The following is a 21,289-nucleotide window of genomic DNA, read 5'->3' on the forward strand; positions in this document are numbered from 1 at the left end:
GACATGGTTGATGTGGCTATGGGGGGTTGCAAGGGAAGTCAAGAAATCTGTACAGGGAACATGGTTACAATCCCCCAGGGAGGATAAAGAGGTGCCAGAGATAGCTCCTTCCAGAACTTGACATCACATATCTTGATCCAATGTTTGCTGTTCACAAGAAAATTCTGTTGGCTGTACCATAAATCCAGTTCCAGGTTCCATTTTCCTTCATCCAAACCAAGCAATCATATCAATAATAATAAGTCAGGGACTCACAGGTAGAGAAGACTATAGTTTCCACTGAGGTAACAAATACTATCCCAGGATGCCTCAGGATCTTTGACTAACTATTTCTATTCTATATTCCAGATATGAACATAAATGGCTACATCAAATCATGCAGATCTATAATGGAACATCCCCTTCAATGGAAGCCTTCCTAGACGAAGCTGCTCATTTGCTCTCCCATTATGGTCAGCTCCCTTGCTTTATCTTCATAGCAATTCACAATCTAATGCTAGTTGACATTTGTTCTGTCTCTGTCTGTTTGCCTCTAGAGTTTGTTAGGACAGAGATTTAACCTTGTTCCTAGCTTCATCCATGTTGTCTCACCCAATATCTAACACATAGGAGAAACTCACGTATATTTGTTGAGTGGATGGATAAGTGGGTTCCATTTGTAATTCATCTGAACTCTATAAGATGTTGTTGGCTTTATGAAGAAACAGAAATGGACCTTGGATGAGCTAAGTAGACTCTTCATTGTGCAGAATTTTCTGAAGTTCTAAGACACTTAGAAAATGTGAATATTTTTAATGCAACATTTATTTTAAATGAGTGCAAAAACTTCCACAATAATGAAAACTTCAAAACCTTATTAAATAAAGTCACACAGGGCACCACATCCTCCTGATCCTAATCCTGAGCCACAAATTCTACATTTATTTAAAATGTCAATAATTTGCTCATCATGTATTTTTGCATTCATTTGCAATTTAAAGATATTGCACTAAAATATCAATTACCTTGCTTATATTTTTGGTAACCCTTTAAACTGTGTCCCTCAGACAAGTGTTTCCCTCACCTAACTCTAGTTATAGACAGAAAATTCTAGTTGAAACATCAGCTTTGCCTCAAACAGCTCGTTTTTATTTATTTTTATGTGGTGCTGAGGATCAAACACAGGGCCTTGAATGTGCAAGGTGAGTGCTCTACCACTGATCCACATCCCCAGCCCAAACAGCTCTTCTTTGTTCTACCCAGAGCTTACTAGGGGCACACCATGTAATTGGAGTTTGCCTTTGATTTTTAGAGCATTTCTTGGGGGCCAGAACTTTGTAGTTCTTTCATACATCTGCAGTTCATGAACATAACACTCAAACAAAAAGGGGAAATAGAAGCATTGCAATCACGCACACAAACACATGACCTCCAATCACATGGCCCTTTCGGTACCCAGGAAACCACTGCACTGGATTTTTTTTTTTGTAACTATATATTTTATTTTTTCTTAGAATATTCATGATTATTTTTGGTTTTCTAGTTTAAACATACATCATTTCAAAATTACATAAAATTGTGTTTTTTAGAAGTATCTAGCAAGACAGTTCACTATGAAATCACTCAATGACTCAATTATTTTACAAATAAAACTGTGAATTTCAGTTGAAAGAAAAACTGCACTAATAGGAAATAATTCTATCATACATACACATTTACAGTTTTTACTTTTATATCTTCATTTAAAAATCATTTTCCCCCCAAAACTATACTTCAGCATAAGATAGATAAGTATTTAATAAATGATTAATATATATACACAAGGGGCTGTGAAAATTCTTTAAGAAATCAAATTCTGTCCCAGAGGTTAAAACAAAAGTTTAGAAAGCATTTTAATATCTTATCACCTATAAAGCAGCAACAATATTTAAATTATTAAAGGTGACAAATCCAACAATACATAATCATAAACAGTCCTTTAAGAAATGTATTTGAAAGTCATTGTTCCATAAAATATTTACATTGTTTAAATTACATGATAGTAACATTTTCTTTTTTTATTTTTAATTGAACATATTAATTAAAAAACCTCTAAACCACTTCCCCTGAAGCTACTCTTCTTTAGTAAAGGAGACTTTATCCTTGGGTTTATTCAGCATCTTTATATCATCCAACAGCTTTTTGGGTGTTAAAATATGTGTAGAACCAATAATAACTTCACAGGATTTATGTGCCTGAGAAACTTCATAAGCACATAAGCATATCAGAATATGTAATTCCTCCAATTACAAAAATAATCAACTTTGATCCATTTTTTTCGGTCCAGTTCTAAATAATTGGTTCTAGGTTTCTAGCGAGCACGTACAGCTCCAGAGCCATTCCAAACTGCTGGACACTGAGAACAATACGGCCACTCCTTTGATCTAATCTATTATCAATGGCATCCTCCATAATATCTTTGATAAAAGGTGTCCATCGAGAAAGTTGAAAAGTTTCTTCTGCAGACCGATCCTTTCTTAATGGTTTGCCTTGTTGAGATTGGGAAACAATGGGAACACCAAGGTAACTCCAGTTACAAATCATGTCACTCTCATTTTCTATCTTTACATTCTGGATCAACCTGTCCAAATTTTCTTCCATAGTTCCATTAGTACTGAAGATATAAAGTAGGGTTGCTCTTATTTTATCACAATTATCATGATTTTTGTTGAGTAGAACTGGAAGAAGTACTCTCATAACATCTTTCACCTTCTGTCCTTCTGCATCAGTTCCAAGTGCCAGGTCCTGTTCAGTTTTACAGAGCTTTTCTGTATTAAGCTTGAACTTATTCATGCAATCTTATGCTAAATTAAGATGAACAACTTGCTTAGTAATCTGTTTACGGAAATGGGGCATCTTTTCCTCAGCTGGGTAAGAGCACTAAGTGATATCTTTCCTTCTGTTGCTTTCTTTGTTGATGAAATTTCCTTCATAAGCTTTGGAATTTCCTCTAGTACAACTGCAATATGCCGATATCGAATTTTCACCCAGAGATCATCATCTTCTTCAAGGATTGCCTCCTTTTCTTTTCCATCTGTTTTGTATTTGTATGTATCATTCTCAATTGGTAGTAGATCATATGCCATTGCCTGAAAGGTCAGTTCATGCAGGACAGTGGACACAGGATCAAAGCCACAATCAATTATTAAGAGCTGGGAATGAGTTTTACCCTTTATTAGTCTCTTTTCATCAATCTTGTACTAGTCTTCAAGTTTTTTTTTTTCAACCAGCTGTGCAAGTTTACTGGAATTATCTAGAGGCTTACTTTTATATCTTACTCCAGGATTTTCATCCAAAGTGGCACATACTGTAACTATCTGCTCAGCCATTGCTTCCATAATGGCATCTTTTCCATTGGCATTGCCAGGGTCTGGACTATAACAGTAATAGAATGTATCTGGTACATCAAGTGTATACACCTGAGATTCATGTGGAATGAAGGAAATATTTATTTCTTTACATCTTCTTATTGACTTGGGGGGACAAGATGTCTTAATTTTATTAAAGAGACTATCAGGGCAAAAGTCAGTGAAGTATAAATATGCTGCTTTGTATTTGTTCTCTGATTTACTTGAAAAATCTCGTAAGAAACAATCTACAGATTTTGATGTTGGTATGATAAAATAAAGAGCTTTCATTTGTCTGACAGGTTCATGATTCTTATAAATATTCTCCACAACAGTTATACTTTCTTCTAGAAGATCTGTCATTTTGCAACATGATGCCAAAAGCCTAGTGGTAAATTCATCTAAAAGCATTATCTTCCATTCACCTTCTTTCTTGCAGTCATCAAACACTGTTGCTTTTATCCCTTAAATTAAGAAGCTTTTGCATACCAAAGGAAGTGACAAGATCAAGTGACAACTCTGCCACACCATGCTCTTTAGCCCCCTCTTGGTCACCAGTGGTACCATCTTCCCAATGCCCCACTGCACTGGATTTAGTTTTATTTTTCCCATCAGTCTTTTTACACCATCAGCTATATAGCCATATAACAAATATATAGTAATTTTTATGGTTTGAATGTGTTCCCTCCCATGTTATTGTGTTGGAGACTTGAACCTTAGTGTAGCAGTGCTAAGAAGTATGACCTTGCAGAGGGAATGACAGTGCAGGCCTCATAGATGGATTAATGTGGTTACAACCAGTTTTTCATGAAAGTGAAGACGGTCCCTCTTCCTCTTTTTTTACCAGCCCTCTCATTGGGTGTTGCATTTCAGCAGGGGATGATTACAGAAAGAGGCCATTGTCAGATATGACCACTTGATCTTGGACCACCTAGCCTTCAGAACCATGAACCAAGTAAACTTCAATTTTCTACAAATTACCTAGTCTATGGCATTTTGGTATAGCAGCACAAAATGGATTAAAACAGTAATGTACAAATTTAAATATCCAGGCTGTAATATTTTAAATATTCCTCTATAGTTTAATCTTTCCTTTCATATCATATTTGCAAGGGCAATTCATGTTGATGACTCTCTAACGATCAGGAAATTTTTCTGTAAATATCCAACTAGTAGAGCTGGGTGCCATGGCACATGCCTATAAAACTAGCAGCTTAGGAGGCTGAGGCACAAGGATTGAGAGTTCAACGCCAGCCTCAACACTTTATAAAAGCGCTAAGCAACTCAGTGAGACCCTGTATCAAAATAAATATGAAAAAGTGTTGGGGTGTGGCTCAGTGATTAATCACCCATGATTTCAATCCCTGGTACCAAAAAGAAGGAAGGAAGGAAGGAAGGAAGGAAGAAAGGAAGGAAATAAAAGAAAAGAAAAGAAAAGAAAGGACAGGAAAGGAAAGAAAAGAAAAGAAAAGAAAAGAAAAGGAAAGGAAAGGAAAGGAAAGGAAAGGAAAGGAAAGGAAAGAAAAGAAAAGAAAAGAAAAGAAAAGAAAAGAAAAGAAAAGAAAAGAAAAGAAAGAGAGGACTAGTAAATCTTTAGTTTTTTGCAGGCCATATGGTTTCCAGTTGCAGCCACTCAGCCCAATCAGGCTAGCAGGAAGGTGCCCTTATTCTAGAAGTTAATAAATGGGCTCTAATAAATTTTATCTGCAAAAAAGCAGGAAATGAACTGGATTTAATGTGGGGGCCATAGCTTAGAATCTCTTCACACACTCTCCCTCTGGGGAACTCATTTTTAAAGTAAATAACTGTGTCCCACCCATCCTCCTATTAACAAACTCCCACCTGGGCATTACATCCCTTTGATCTGCACATGCTTCTGCTATGAACTCTCTGGCTTTTCGTAGACACATGGGTGGTATTCTCTAGCACATATCCATAGAATTGAGATTGCTGGCCATCAGCTATGAACATCTTCATCTTCCATAGACAATGCCAAATTGGTTAAGAGCAGTGAGACTGAGTGTGACTCCCCTTGGTAGTGCAGAGAGTTCATGCTGCTGTGCATCTTGGGCAACATTTGGCTACATCAGACTTTTTGGTTTTGCCAGTCTGAAATGTGACCTAGTACCTAGTTTTGTGATCATTTGCCTTTCCTGCTTGCTAGTTAAATTAACATCTTTTCATGACTTTATTGGCCATATGAGTTGGTGACCACATGAACTTTTGAAATAAGAGCCTCCTACACAACTCCAAGGTTATTCTTATTTATATTTATATTTATATTATATTTATATTTTTGAACCATTTTTTTCCTATTGGAATGTTTGTTTTCAAATTGATATGAGGAAGTTATTTACATTTTGTGGTTTCTCTTTAACAGTTTTATGAGCTGCCCATTTTTACTCCAAGTACATATTGTGTCTTTATGTCTTGATCAATGGAATTTCTTAACTTTAGGGTACTCAGATTGTCATTTTCCCTTGTGATTTGTGCTTCTGTGACTCATTTAAGAAATTCTTCCTTTAGAGCAGATGAGGTTGGCATGAATCTCACTTTTAAATTAGTTTTACACAATTTCCCAGAGCCTCAGTTTTCTCCTCTGTGAAATGGACATAACAGTGGCACATGCCTTACATATCATTCCCAGGGTGTGTGAAGCAAGAAGCAGAGCATGAGGCAGGTAGTCACTCTTCCCTTCAGCTGATTCCACACCTATGGAGCCCCGCAAAGGGACTTGTGAGATGGCATGTAGATAGACACCTGGCTCTCTGACCCACTTGTGTTCTGCTGGAGCTCAGTCCTCAACTTTTCTGATTTTTCTAGCTTCTGTTTCAGCATTGTTAGCTCCCCCTGCGAAAACAGACACTTTAACAGAAACCATTCCAGGCCAGAAACTCACATCCCACTCTTGTTCAGAGGATTAAAATGGCAGTCAGAAATATGGCTTAGTGATCTCTTGCAAATAAACCAGAATGTTTTATATGTTTCAAAATTGGTAAAAGAGTAGATTTTAAATGTTTTCACCATACCCTCAAAAGTTGAGTATATGAGGTGATGGATTAGTCTCATTTCATCACTCTTAATATTTACATGAAAACACTACCTCATGCTCCATAAATAGGTGGAGTTATTATTTATCAATTAAAAATAAAATTTAGCATGTGCAAGTCCTGGGTTTAAACCACAGCACTTCAAAATAAATGATTAATTAGTTGATTAATTAATTAATATATCTAAAACAGAATGGTTGGGGAATGGTGTGGTGACCAGCCAGCATGTCGTAATGATGCCTAAATGCTCAGTTCCAAAGGACTTATTTTTCACCATTTCGAAAAGTCCACATCTGGCCTGGGGTTTTGGATCAGTGGTACAGCACCCGCCTAGCACATGCAAAGCCCTGGGTTCAATCCTCAGCACCACATAAAAATAAACAAATTTTAAAAAGTCCACATATCTTCTTATATCAGTCTGGCCAAAGCATCCCAGTCTAGGAGATGTGTGTCAATCCCCAGAAGGGGTCCGTTGTTCACCCTGAGATGGGACAGGCTGCTGTGGACATGTGCTCAGTGCTTCATTCTCCAAGGTAGAGCACTCTTCTGCCAGTTCCCCTGCCCTAACCTATGATGCCACCATTGGGAGAAGCTCACATGCTCACTGAAGGCTAGGGTAAATAAACTACATCCACACAGAGAGAGTCATGTCACTGTACAGAGGAAAATGAATAAGACTGATTTGAAATATATATATATATATATATATATATATATATATATATATATATATATATATATAAACACACACATGTACACACAATTTAGGTATATATTGGTACCAGGGATTGAACTCAGTGGCACCCAACCACTGAGTCACATCCCCACCCTTATTTTGTATTTTATTCACAGATAGGATCTCATTGAGTTGCTTTGTGCCTCACTTTTGCTGAGGCTGGTTTGAACTTGAGATCCTCCTGCTTCATCCTCCTAGCCACTGGGATTACAGGCATGCACCACTGCTTGCAGTTTCAGAATATATATTTAAGTGAAAAATGTAAGGTGGTAAGGAGAATATATAGGTTTAGCATCCTTATCCAAAACAAAAGGGGCCAGAGTGCTATGGATTTCAGAGATTTTCAGATTTGGGAATATTTGCTTTTATTTTACCTGTTGAGATTTTCAGAATGCTGATGCTCAACTGGCATAGTATTCACTTTTTACAAAAGAAAGAACAAAGTGTGTGTGTGTGTGTGTGTGTGTGTGTGTGTGTGTGTGCATGTGCTTGTGCATACCTAGATAGTGAAGTTGGAGGATGGCCTGTGTCAATGGAGGTACCCAGAAGGAGGCATTGAGGGTTGCTTGGAGGAGCATTTCCAGGTCAAAACTGCTCAGGATTAAGACACCAGGTTCTGGGTGCCAGATGGGGTACAGGGAGAAACATCCACCCTTCTGCTTCTACGTGGACTGACCTCTTTGGCTTGAAGCTGCTCATTCCCGATGGTGGCACTCAGCAGTGGCTGAAGGGAATCAAAGAGCTGTCACCATGGCCAGTCCTTGACTGCCAGTAATATGGCCAAGTTCTTCTGGATGCACTGGGCAGCTATGCAGTGAGTCTGCCAGGGATGGAGAGGACACGAGGAGGTCCCTCCCTACACAGCTGAGAGAAAGAAAGGAAAGGAAGCAGGGAGTGGCCCTGGGAAAGGAAAAAATGGCCCTAATCCAAATCTCTTTTCCAAATCATCCCAAGGCAACATATATTTGAAAGTGTTGTGGATCAATGGAGTTGTTCACAATATCTCAGTTATTTATGTTTTCTCCTTTTCCTGCCTTTGTCATGTGCATATAGTTGAGTTCACAAGTTCATATAAACTGGTGGTGCATGAAATGGGGAAACTGAATTCTGGTAGTAGCATTCATAATAACAATGTCAAGGTCACAGTAGGTAGATTTTTTTGAGCATTTGCCATGTGCTTCCTTCCTTACTAAATCCCTTACTATGTGTCTCTCCTTTCTCAGTTAGTAAGAGAAAGAGGCAGGATTTGAACACAGGCCTTGTTTGTCCTGAAAATACAGCCATGCTGTTTTCTCTCCATTATGCAGGTGGCAGAGAGGAAATCCAGATTCCAGAGATCACTGAAGCTGTGACCCAGGATGACTCACATCTGTAGAATTAACTAGAGCTTGCATCCCAAAGACCTCTAGCTGGGACCTACCTATATCCTGTCTGTTAACCCTGGAGAATGATTTCCTCAGATAGGGGATAGGTTGAGATCATGAATAGGCTCAGTAAGGCATGGATGACATTGTGTATACCTAGATCAAGGCTGCCACTTCAAATATGCCTGAGAAATAATCAAAATATCCTTCAGAACATTACTTGCAAAGCATCATCACACTGCTTAAGTGGTCCTTGAGCCAGTAGCTTAAGCATTGTCCAGGGAGATGGATGGCACTTCCTGCCCACATCTGGAGGATCAGCGTTTGCAAGCCAACACTGAGCAGTACCTTCAGATTCTTGAACTCCTGGTGAGATAAGAAGCTCTTGCAAGTTGCCTGGGAGAGAATGATATTCTGAGATCCAGCTTCTTTCAATGCTTCTATAGCCTGGAGACCACATCTGCCTTGAAGGAAGACCTGGGAGAGAGAAAGGCTGCAGGTGACTCCTGGACTCCATCATGGTGACTGGGGTGAGAGGTGCTTGCAACTCAGACACCAGCTCATCTACTTCCTTCCCCAATATCTGTTGGTAGTATCCTTTATTAAGAGTCTGGAGTATCAAACAATTTTTTTTTCCAATAGCTCCTCTTTCCCTTCGTATAGTCCTGGGCACTATTCTCAGTGTTGTCCAGGCACCAGAAGCTTGGGAAGGCATAGAAGCTTGTTAGATGTGCATAATCTCTGATCCTACTAATCTGAATCTGCAACTTAACCCAGGGCGGATGGATTATGTATATCTTAGTTTGGGAACCACTTCCAGGACAGATGTGCATAATATCTGTGCACCAGGCTCACCCAGGCAATGTGGTAAGTACAGATTCCCATGCCTCACCAGGAAAGGGGAGGTGAGGGCCACTCTCCTAGCCCTGGGAAGGGTGAATCTGAGCTAGCTCCCCATATGACAGTGACTGGAATATCTAGTGGAAAATAGCTTGACACTCACCACCAGGCTGTGGCTCATAAATAATGGATGGTGGCCTTCATAACACTGTGTTCAAGGGATTCTTGGCTCCCCATAGTGTTGCCTCTAATAGGCTGCAGGGAACAGGACCAAGGAAACCCAGAAACCCAGGCTGCCTGTGACCCAAGTATGAAGGCCAAGAGTGCTGGAGGTTTGGGCTAAATGATTCTTCTGAGAGAACTTGATAATCTGGGGACATATCTACTCAAGACAGTATGGGTAGTCAGTGTTTCTGGTTCCTCAGCTCCCCACAGGCAAAGGAAAGATGCTGTATACATGGGGTCTGGGTCAGAGGCAGCGGGGGACAAGTTCCTTTTCAGATGAACCTATGCTGTTTATTTCTAAGAACAGTCAAGTAGTTTTCTTGGTCAGATGTGTCTTGAAATCTTTCAAGTGTCCATTTCTCAGGAGGCTCTGGAAAGCTCTGTCTTCATTGGTGAATTTATCAGCTAATGCCTGACATTCATTCAGTAATATTTGGGGGACTTCACATGCATGATCCCCTGTACCATAGCTACTGTGATTCTGCAATGTCACAGAGGGAGAAACTGAAGCTCAGGGGCTTCACCCATGATCCTCCCCTAGTGAGGGGAAATGCCAGGATTCTTTTCCTTCTGTGTTACTCCAGATAAGTCCACTGTTGTTACTGAATGTAACTGACACCTGCATGGCTTCTACATTCACAAGACTTTCCACCCATGACCCATTTTAGCCTTCCCAACAACCCTGGAAAGAATTTGTCATGTAATTGACTCAAATTCACACATCAGTGAGCAACAGAGTTTAGACTTGAACCTGGGACCTCAGTTGTCTCCCTCACACCAATTTCTCAGTGTTGACCTCAAGCTTCATTTCCTCACTAATTATGATACAAATATCTGCAACTTGAGGTTCAACTGCAGTTTGATTACAGGTAGAACCAAGGATCTCAATCAATTCTCCATTATCTGAAACATATTTTCAGTAAAAGAGATCATTTTGCCAATCGTATTATAAGCCATTCCTCAACAGAAAGATGAAAATCAGCACATGCCACTGGCACTAACCCTGTGTTGCAACTGTTCACTTGTTTTTCAGATATAACACTTGCTATCAGCCAGGGCCACCAGGATAATTAGTATCATTGAAATAAAGACAATAATGGATCATTACCCATCAAATTGCCTTGGTAATGACTGTATTAATTTCACAAGCTATCAAGTCCCACAAGCTGCTATAAAAATATCAATGATGAAAATGAGGGCAACATCAATTTGCATATTACCCTAGGTGGCAGAGGACATCTGAATCATTATTGATTAAATTTTAAGTTTTTGTATAACTAATTCAAGCATTTTTTTTAAAAAAAGATAGTTTGAAACAACCATACACAGAATGGGAATAAGTAGTCACCTCCAAAGAATCATTTTATTATTTATTTTGTTTTTTCTGTCTTTTAAGAGCATATGGCCAACGAGAGGTCCAACCATTAATGGAATCACACCTTTTTCATAATATGTCATGACCTGGGGAACAAGACTGCGGAAGTTTGAAAGATCACAAAGAAAAATCTGAATTATTCACATTCACAAGCCCAGCTGCTTATTGGACCCTAGCAGAGCCCAACATCCTGACATCCCAATCATTAAGGAATCCATGTAGATAGCAGCTGTGCCAGCAGATTTTCCTCCAAATATGCTGATAGCTAAGGTTTAAGAAAAATCTTGATATGACAATTGCCCTCATTTCTGGTTCTGCTGAGGAATAAGCTCCTCTCTGCTTTAGTCCTTGTATATATTAGAGGAGTTTCTTTAAACAGTAGAATGTTGCCCAATTTAATCCTTGCCTTGCCCCACTGACAATTGTGTTCTGTGATTAATGACAGCTAACTTGTTAAATGACCACACACTGGTTCCCATACTTGGGATGCAGAAAGTTGTGGCCCCATTTTACAGGTGAGGTAACTGAAGGTCAGAAAGGTTTAGTCACTCACTCATGGTTCACAGTTAGGAAGTGGTAGGTCCTGGGCATGGGCCAGGTCTGTTCTCTTTTCCACTGGGCTTTACAGACCTCCCAGCTATGAATAACCAACCCACAAAGTATAAAACTTTGTACCTGCCCTAGGGGATCAATCTATTGTCTAGTCTGGCTTCCAAAATGATACTTTGACCTTGAATTGGTCTTGACAGCTTCTTAGGAAATACCTAGTAATAACATTTTATTATTGGGATACTTAGGTTTATAGACTTCTAGCTCCTGTCACTAGAAAAAAAAAAAAAGGGTCTGAAGTATCAAACTTCTATTTCCTGCCTCATTATATGGTAGCTTCTGGGATTGTGGAAACTGATTTTTGTCTTCATGAAAGAGGTAAACAATTATTCCTTTTCTCTCCCCTGGCTAAACACCACTGGTCCAGAACATTAGGCAAAAACCCAATTGGTTTTTATTGCACCTAACATGATAATTCTGGTGAATGCAAAGTTTGAGAATTTGGGTGAAAACTCTCAAAGATGGTATGAAGCAGTGACATTTTCTCATGGGTGCTGGAGGGGCCTGACCTCTGGATGGGCCCCTAGGTGGGAAGTGGTGACATAGGATTCTAGGTCAGCAGCAAGAGAAGTAGCCCAATTCAAAATGGGGAAATGAGAAGGGGGAACCAAGATGCAAATCCTGAGGGACTCTGGAGCAGAGTTCTTGAGGATGGCCCCAGGTGGTCTTGTTCACAGCAGTAGCCATGGGACGTGCGTCTCTACCAACCACCTTATATATTTCCTCTCTGTCATTCCTGAGGCAACTGTCGCTATACCTACTTCACAGATGAGACTGCTGGGGATTGACCCCCTGCCAGGGGCTATCAGGTGTCAGAAGTGGGATTCAATGCTCTCTGAACCACTGTATTTTGCCTCTATACAGAGCAGGAATTACAGAAATATTGATTGGACAGATGATGGATGATCTATGTTGGGATGGAGGAAACTGGTATTATAAAGTGGAAACTGATTGCATAGGAGGGATTTTCACTTGTTATCCTCTAGTACCTTTAAAATATTACACTAAATGAGTGTTATTTTTCAAAGTAAATATATGAAATAATAAAGATATCTCCCAAAATGAATAAAAGGCCACTTTTTAAAAATATTTATTCTAATTTTGACAACAATGCAATTCAATTTATATTACACAAATAGAACACAATTTTTCATGTCTCTGGTTGTACACAAAGTAGAGTCATAACATTTGTGTTTTCATACCTGTACTTAGGGTATTTGAAGTCCATCTCATTCCACCATCTTTCCTATCACCATGCCCCCTTCCTTCCTCCTTCTCCTGTTTGCCCTATCTAAAGTTCATCTATTCCTCCCATGTCCCCCCATCCCCATTATGACTCTGTATCCTTATATCAGAGAAAACATTCCACATTTATTTTTGGATTTTCTCCAACTCTATCCATTTACCTGAAAATGCCATGATTTTATTCTCTTTTAATGCTAAGTAATATTTCATTGTGTATGTATACCACATTTTCTTTATCCATTCATATACTGAAGGGTATCTAGGTTGGTTCTTCAATCTGGTTATTGTGTATTGGGCTGCTATAAACATTGATGTGGCTGAGTTACTATAGTGTGCTGATTTTAACTCCTTTCAGTATAGACGGAGGAGTGGGATAGCTGGGTCAAATGGTGAATCCATTCCCAGTTCTCTAAGAATAACCTGTTACTTTCTCCATTGGCTACACCAATTTTCAGTCCCACCAGAAATGTATGAGTCTGCATAAAAGGCCAGTTTTGATGGATCTACAATCAGCATTGTTCCTATTTTCATTTTTTTTTCAAAAATACATTATTCTAAACCCAGCATGATGCTTTGACTGCTATTCAATTTAAGTACCTTAGAAAGAATTGAGGCAGAAGTGGCAGAAAATTGTTTACAGCAAAATTATATAAAACAGTTAATATTATATTACATTTCATTTTTTAAAATTAAAAATTATAATTTTAATTTTTAATTAACAGATAAAAATTGTATCTATTTTTATTGAACAGCATGTTCTGATATAAGCATTCATTGTCGAATGATGAAATCAAGTTAATTAATATGCCCATTGCTTTTTATACTTATTTTCTTGTGTCAAAAACATTTAAACCTACTATTTAAGCAATATTCTAGTGTACAATACATCATTATTTATTATGGTCATCATGTGTACAAGAGATCTCTGATATTTCTTCTTCATGTCTAACTGAAATCTTATCTCTTTTGAAAAACATCTCCCTGATCCAACACCTTCAACTCATACCTCAGGTAACCACTATTCTACTCTTTATTTCTATGGATTCAATTACTTTAGTTTCCAACCTATAAGTGAGATAATGCAGTATTTAATTATTCATGATCAGTTTCTTTCACTTGCACAATATCCTCTGAGTTCATTCATGTTATCACAAATGACAGGATTTCTTTGTTTTTTAAGGCTGCATAGTATACCATGGCACATGTACTCCGTTTTGTTTACCTATCTGTCCATTGATGGACAGTTATGTGATTTTATGTCTTGGCTACTATGAGTAGTGCTGCAATAAACACAGTAATGCAGGTGTCTTTCTGACATACTGATTACTTTTCCTTTAAACATACATGCAGAAGTGGAATTGCCGAATCATAATATAGTAACTATATAATTTATAATTATTTGAGAAATATCCATAATGTTTTTCATACTAGCTGTACTAATCTTACATTACCAGCAAGAATGTACAAGGTGTCCATTTTCTCCACATTCTCACCACAGTTATTTCTTGTCTTTTTGATAATAATCATCTTCAGATATGGGTTGATATCTGATTTTAGTTTTAATTTGCAATATTACACTTTAATAAAAGTTTTTACTATCTGGACTGAAGACCTGGATTAAAAACCTTAACAGAAAATTGGATAATTCTCATAAAAAAGCAATTTACTAAAAATAAAATACAATTGTAGCATTCCATAGATTAGAACATCTGTAGTAATCTTACAAAGGTAATTAAAACAAAAATGAGGCACTGTTTTTAATCACTGAAGTAGTGTAAATGTATTCTATTTTCATGTATAGCTAATTAGAACAAATTTTTTAAAATACTTGAAACAGAATGTTAACTATGTAATAAAGGTAAAACTCTCAAAATATAGATGTCATTATTTAAAAAAACATAATAACTAATTCTAAAAGAAGTATGGTTTTGGAGCAGCAAAAAAAATTGTTACAATATGTGTTTGAAATAATACATGTACATACATACACATATATGATGTGAATCAATTGTCATAAAATATTGATATACTACGATTGATAAATCTTGAGTTAGAATAATCTGTCTAAGGATATTTTTCAAATGGAGCTTAACAAAATATATAAAAAATATTATTGCCCCAGTATTTATAATGTTAACAAAATTGGATGTAATTACTGTAGGGAAATTAATGCAATATTAATATCAACAAAAAATTTTCCAAATAATGCAGGGGCAAAGATTAATTGCATTTTATGGTAACAAAACTCACCATGTGGGATTTTACATTTTTATTTAAATTGGTGTTATAGCATTTGTTGACATGAGAATGTGAGTACTTAAAAGTTTTTGAAGTGAAAGTTTACAAAGGAGTGGTTAAAGGTGAAAGTCATACTTCTCAATTTCAAAACTTATTATAAAGCATGACAAGGTTGTTTAGGCATAAGGATAGATGTATAGATCAATGAATTGAATTGAAAGCCAGAATAAATACACCTCTATGTTCAATTAATTTCAACAAGGGTATTCAAGCCATTGAATAGGAGAAGAGTCTTTTCAACAAATGGTGCTGTACAACTAGACATTCCCATGCAAAAGAGGGAATTTGGACCCTTGACATCATGTCATATACAAAATTTTAACTAAAAAAGATTAAAAATATAAATATAAGAACTAAAACCTTAAAACTCTCAAGAGAAAAGAAAGAAATAAATCTTCATAAAATATAAATGATAAAAAAACTAGAAAACTTGGAATTTATCAAAAGTGAAACCTTTTGGGGAAGGGGGTGGTTGGCATCAAATGACTTTGTTCATATAGTGAAAAGATAACCCAAGAAAAGGGAGAAAATATTTGCTAATCATATATCTGGTAAGAGTCTATTATTCAGAAAAGTACTATTTCAATTCAATAAAAATAAACTACAAAAAAGTGGGTGAAGAACTTTAAGAGACATTTCTCTAAAGAAGTTATACAAATGGTCAATGAGCACATGAAAAAATGCTCACTAACCATTAGAGAAATGCAAATTAAAACTACAGAAAATACCACTTCACCAGACAGCATAGCCTCCTTTAGAATTTCTATACTAAAAAGAAAAAAAAAACACAATTATTGCAAAAAATTGTGAAGAAGTTAGAATGTTTATACTTTGCTGGTAGCAATGTAAAATGGTGAATTATTGATCCAGCTCTCAAGACCCCAAAATACTACTCTTGCATACACGTCAAAAGAACTGAAAAAAAGATATGCCCATGAAAACATGTGTACAAGAATATTTACAACTTTATATATAATTATCAAAAAGTGGGGTTGGGGTTGTAGCTTTGTGATAGAGCACTTGCCTAGCATATTTGAAGCACTGGGCTTGATTTTCAGCACCACATACAAATAAATAATGATCCATATTTTTTTAAAAGTGAAAAAAAAATTTCAATGTCCATCAGCTGATGAATGGATACACAAAATATGGCATGTGCATACAATAGAATATTATTAAGCTATAAAAAGAAATCAAGTATTAATTCATACTACAACATGAATGAACATCAAAAATGTGCTAAGTATAAGAAGCTTTTCACAAGAGATCACATATTTTGATTCTATTTATTACAATGTCCAGGATATTAAAGAAAAATTAAATTATGACATTTGCAGGTAAGTGGATGGAGCTAGAGGATATCATGCTAAGCAAAATAAGCCAAATCCAAAAAAAAAAAAAAAAAAACAAAGGTGAAATGTTTCCTTTGATAAGCAGATACAGATCCATTATGGAGGTGGGTAGGGAAGAATGACGTAACTTTGGATTTGGCAGAGGGGAGAGAGAAGAGCGGAGGGGTTTGGGGTTGGGTACGACCATGGAATGAGAGAGACGGTATTATCCTATAATTATTCTACTGTCATATATAACTATTTAGAACAAGTTTTAAAAATGTCCAAAATAGAGAATTCCACAGACAGAAAGTAGATGGTTGCTTGAATCACATTTTGAAGATGGCAGGCAATGGGGAGTGATTACCAGTGGGTATGGGGTTTCTTTTTGTTGTGATTGAAAATATTCTAAAATTGATAGTGGTATGATTGCACGTTATGAATACACAAAAATTCTTGAATTGTACACTTGAGCACTGTCTCCTTTGTTGAATTGTATGTCAACTTTAAAATTTAGAAAAAGAGGATTCTAATCCAAATGTACTATTTTATCTCTGTCTCTAGTTAGTGGAATTACATATATATTTTTAGTTTCTTTATAACCCAATGCATTATCTAAGTTAGTTCCAATAAATATTTATCATTTTTTTAAAAAAAATATTTTAGTTTTAGATGGATACAATACCTTTATTTTATTTATTTATTTTTTATGTGGTGTTGAGGATTGAACCCAGTGCCTTACATGTGCTAGGCAACTGCTCTACCACCGAGCCACAATCCCAGCCCCAACATTTATAATTTGTAAAATAAGTAAAACGTTTGAATTGTTAATTTTAAATATGGCAATTTTAATATTCAACTTATAAAAGAAAGGATAAAAGTAGTCACACACTGTACAGCCTTGCAACATAAGAGTATAATACTAGTAATGGAAAATGGAATAAAACGAAAATAAGTATGCAAAAGTGATAAAAATTGGCATGAATTTATTGTAATATTTTTGATAATGTTTATTTTTACAAGTATGGGAAATGGCCATATTTGCATCACAAATTAAATTGGAGTTTTATTTGACATTGAAAATGACAACATTTTCAGGGACAGGTGCCCTCTTTTACTCTGCAATTCTTTATTGATTATGATTCCCCTAATTTCTTCCTGGAATTTTCCCTTCTCCTTATCTTTCCCTTTTGTTCAATCTGAGTTTCTTTTTTCTAATTGTGTTACTTATATCCAAAATTTTTCATTTCCGCTAATGCTCTAAAGATTTTAGTTTATAACTTTGAATATTATTTCTTAATAATTTGAACTTTTAATATTTATTCAGCTTTTTGAATTTTGTTTCTTTTATTCTTTTGACTCTTTAATTATTCAGTGGTTAATAAATATCACATTTATTTTTATCTCAGTTTTGCATACTAAATATTGTTTCTTAATTTATTTAATTTCATGCTTATTGCTTTTCGATTTTAAATTTGCTATATATATTTAAATTCGGTATAGATCTCATTATTCTCTTTTTCATTCTTGTTAACATCTGGCAAAAGATAAAAGTTCCTCTAATTCAGTTTATACACACACACACACACACACACACACATTGTGACACCCTGTTAGGTGACACACAGCTCCAGGGTCCCCGGGTGCGCAGTGCCCTTTGGTGGAAGAAAGGTCCCCGCTGGGCAGGAAGGTATCTCACGGACCGCATTCTCTGAAGTCTTGGGCAACAGCGAATCCTCCTGATGCTGCGAGGGCAGATAAGCGGCTGCTACCTCTTTTGCACCATTTCACCTGGTGACATCGGAGCACCATTGGATGAACTCCACTGCACACTCGCCTGTGTGCACCACTTTTGGCTCCACCTGGCTGCCTTCACCCCTCTAGAGAGTGTGTCTGTGATCCAGAAGAGCATTCTTCTGGGCAACTCTGGGATCAGGATTAGAGCCGGGTTTCTGGAAGCAACAGTGAGTCCCTCCCTGTCCTCTCGCTATCCGCCCTGGGCCACTGGGCCAGGCCTCTCCAGGCGCCTTGAAGCTTCATTATGCACCTAAGGCTGCGGCCCTGGGCGAGCATCCTATGTCTCTGGCGGCTTTCCATGTCCCTGGGGACTCTGCTCCAGGAGCCCTGCTCCTAGGGTCTTGATCTCCTAGATGGCTTTCACCTCCCCCTTCTCGGCAGAAAACAGAGACTAGCAGGCCCATGGAGACTGGCAATCCAGGTGCTAGCAGGGCAACTGGGCATGCACAGAAGCTAGGCAGGTTTGGCTTGCAAATCAGACAACTTGTGAATTCCTAGAGTACTAGAAGAAGGAGGGGAAGAGGAGCAGGTCTGTGGTAGTTATGACCACCATCACAGGGAGTGAAAAGAAAGTGACCAGGACACTCAGAGAAACCAAAAGGTCTGTATTGTGGCAGTGTCAGATTCACAGGGTAGGAAGAGAAAAAAGAAAGAGCTGGAAAAGAGAGAGAGTGGGGGTGAAAGAGAGAGCAAAGTGTGTGTGTGTGAGAGAGAAGAGGAGAGGGGAGAGTGAGAGAGATGGAAGGGGTCTGCCAGGAGAGTTTTTATAGCCAAAATCTAATGGGTTATCTGGTTGGAATACAGTGAATGGATCATGCAGTAGTTGCTAAGGGGGTCATCTTCTGCCTTCAGGCAGACCTGGCAGGGGTGAGATGTGGGTTTCTGTTGCAGCAAATTGGGTGGGGGATGATTTTTCATCCTTGAGACAAACAAGAAATAAGGAACCAGATGGATGGGGTTTGGGTGTTAGCCTGCAGCTAACAGGGAGAGGAAGATTTCTTAGCATGGGGGAGACACTCCTACCACTTGGAGTGTCTTTGGTTTGTTTTTGGAAAAGGGAATACAAAATAAAGAAAACAGAAAGGAGAAGGGGAAAGGCTAAAAGGAATGGGTGGGAGGAGGCCTGACCAGAAATGGCAAGAGCATGCAGGGGAACCAGGGGCATATCGGGGAATGGCTCTTCCCAGCCCAGATCACTGCTATTTGTGCAGGTGCCTGGGCTGCTGCCTGGAGGAAGCCACAGCTGCACATGTGCTGAGCACTCTTGGAGGCAGGGGCACCCACCAAGGGGCAAGTCAGAGCCATACCTGTTCCCATACAGTTCCTTGTTCCACAAAGATTCCAGCAGGGTTCTTAGAAGGCAGGCATGGAAGCATGACACCTCACAAGGGACTCAAGAGCCTAAGGACAGTGGCTTCCCGATTAATGCCAAGAGGCAGAAGACCAAGATGTGGTAGACCTGATAACCCTGGAGTTTTGGGGAAGCTTAGAGAACTGGCATGGGAAGGCCACCTGGAGGTAAACTGCCAGGTCAGGACTGCTCTCACCACCCAGCTCTCAGAAGCAGGTGGTGGTAGCAGGTGACCTATTTCTTGGCTTCTCTCCTTATTAAAGGAGGAAAACTTTTTCTGTGCTAGTAAGAAATAATTTTTCTATAGGAATTAAAAGAAGGAACTGCAGTTGGTACAAAAATGGCTGTTCTGTTAATTTGAGGCTTGGGGTAGGGCTTGAGCCTCAAGAAGGCCTTATTGTGTAGGATTGAAGCTCCCCAACTGAGGGTGGGAAATTCAGAGGTGACAAACAATGGGATGTATCTGTAATGGGACATGAATAAGGCAAGAGGTGGCCAGGCCATAGATGAGATTACCTCACCCAGCAAACTTTTGCTTAGATTTTCTCTCTGTCCCATGTGGGATCCAAGGCAAAAAGCATCAGGTTTGGTGAAGCTCATAAGCTGTGTACATGTGTTTGTGTGCATGTCCATGGTTGTATGCAGATTGCCAGTTGGGGTCCTTGTTTGATTTTCTATGTTCTTTAGGAAAGCACCCAGATCAACCCCCTGGAGGAGCTGCTTGTTTGAATTACACTTAAGGGATGGAAGAGGGAAATGTGGCTCTTAGAGTAATGCAGATAAAGGTTTAGTGTTGTTACGCTTTTTGACCCACCCAGCCACTTTATACTTGATTAGCTGTGGCTACTGCATTGCACTTGATCTCCTCTCTGGAACCCTCTGCAGGCACTTACAGCAAGGCTGATTTCTGGTTGTTTTTAAAGGGTAGAGCTTTGGAGGGGGAAAATTGACTGGAGCAGTAGATTCTTCTTGTCTACCTGGCTAGGTGCATGTTGAAGTTGTGATCTTGATCTGTGTGCTTGTGCATGCGTGCCACTTGCTGCATGCAGATTGGAAGTGAAGAGAAAGCAGGACTTTGGGCATTGATTGCACCCAAATGAACAGATGCCAAGCATGCAAACTTTCATTTGCATACAAGTATGCAAATATATGAACCTGTTGGAAATTCATGAGGATATGTGTTGCCTACCTCATGCTGCTGATCGTGTTTGCAGTGTGAATGGATGGGCCTCCTTGGGAGAAAAATGTATGTGTCAGAGCAACTGTGTTGTTAAGCAGACTGAGTATTTCACAGTGTGCTTTGCATAGACCTTTATTTCTCCCTTGGCTTCTGAATTCCAAAAAGGCAAATAACCTATGCCCCATTTAAGCCTTTTTATTCTGGGTTACTATTTGAAAAGAAAGAAAGTGTGGTTCATAATTATGTAGACCAAATAATTATATATCGTGAGATCATTATATTCTGTGAACCATTTATGACTATTTCGTATGTTTGAAACATTGCCTATGTATTTGCTTTAGAGAGAGATCATGCATCTGTAAGTACTTTTCCAAAGAGAGAATGAGGAATCTAGAACAAATATGTACATGTAGACAGAATTGTTGTGGCCACAAAAATTTTTTAAAAATGAATTCTTTCTGTTTCAAATACCATAGGATAGATTTGATATGGGATGCACCCTCTTGTTATGGAAGCCAATATT

The 21,289-nt window shown here is 38.1% G+C and overlaps 1 protein-coding gene and 1 pseudogene across 1 annotated transcript in view; one reads left to right on the forward strand and one right to left on the reverse strand.

Moving 5' to 3' along the window:
• LOC144250980 (uncharacterized) overlaps positions 1 to 21,289 on the forward strand; it is a 491,282-nt gene that overhangs the window by 81,453 nt on the left and 388,540 nt on the right. The window lies entirely within an intron of this gene.
• Positions 2,075 to 3,932, reverse strand: LOC144251082 (syntaxin-binding protein 3-like; annotated as a pseudogene).

This window comes from Urocitellus parryii, chromosome Y, assembly GCF_045843805.1.
Source record: "Urocitellus parryii isolate mUroPar1 chromosome Y, mUroPar1.hap1, whole genome shotgun sequence".
Classification (NCBI taxonomy): Eukaryota; Metazoa; Chordata; class Mammalia; order Rodentia; family Sciuridae; genus Urocitellus; species Urocitellus parryii.